The sequence below is a fragment of the Puntigrus tetrazona genome, chromosome 19 (genome assembly GCF_018831695.1).
Source record: "Puntigrus tetrazona isolate hp1 chromosome 19, ASM1883169v1, whole genome shotgun sequence".
In the NCBI taxonomy this organism is placed as follows: Eukaryota; Metazoa; Chordata; class Actinopteri; order Cypriniformes; family Cyprinidae; genus Puntigrus; species Puntigrus tetrazona.
Genome location: NC_056717.1, coordinates 20,268,898 through 20,269,321, shown reverse-complemented (window position 1 = coordinate 20,269,321; position 424 = coordinate 20,268,898). Strand labels below are relative to the sequence as shown.

The 424-nt window shown below is 23.8% G+C and overlaps 1 protein-coding gene across 1 annotated transcript in view; it reads right to left on the bottom strand.

Annotated features, from left to right (window-relative positions):
* Positions 1-424, bottom strand: part of LOC122323336 (ephrin type-A receptor 4a-like) — an 11,122-nt gene that overhangs the window by 4,682 nt on the left and 6,016 nt on the right. The gene's annotated exons all lie outside the window — the stretch shown is intronic.

The following is a 424-nucleotide window of genomic DNA, read 5'->3' as shown; positions in this document are numbered from 1 at the left end:
AGAGGATATAAAATAAAACCAAAATAAAATGTATTTTAATTTAATATACATGCTTCTTTTTTTTAGATTTATGTATTTATTTTTTTTAGAGAAAACCATTAAGGATTAAACAAATAATAAGTTACAAGATGCATTCAGTTAATATGCAAGCATTTTCTAGACAAAAACAATTCTGAAAAAAGTTTGGAGTATATGCTTTGGAGGAATTTGATGAAATGGCAGTAAATCCACATGCAAGTAAAAAAATTAACTAAATACATTTTTTATAAAACAAAATAAAAAGTGTAATACATATGTTTGCACGTTAGGGCTGTCATGCTGACTAATTAATCACAACTTAAATTTGGCTGTGAAAATACCTAAAAAATAAAAAGTCTGGTCTAGTTAATACACATGCATTTTTTTTTTTTTTTACAAAAAGTAT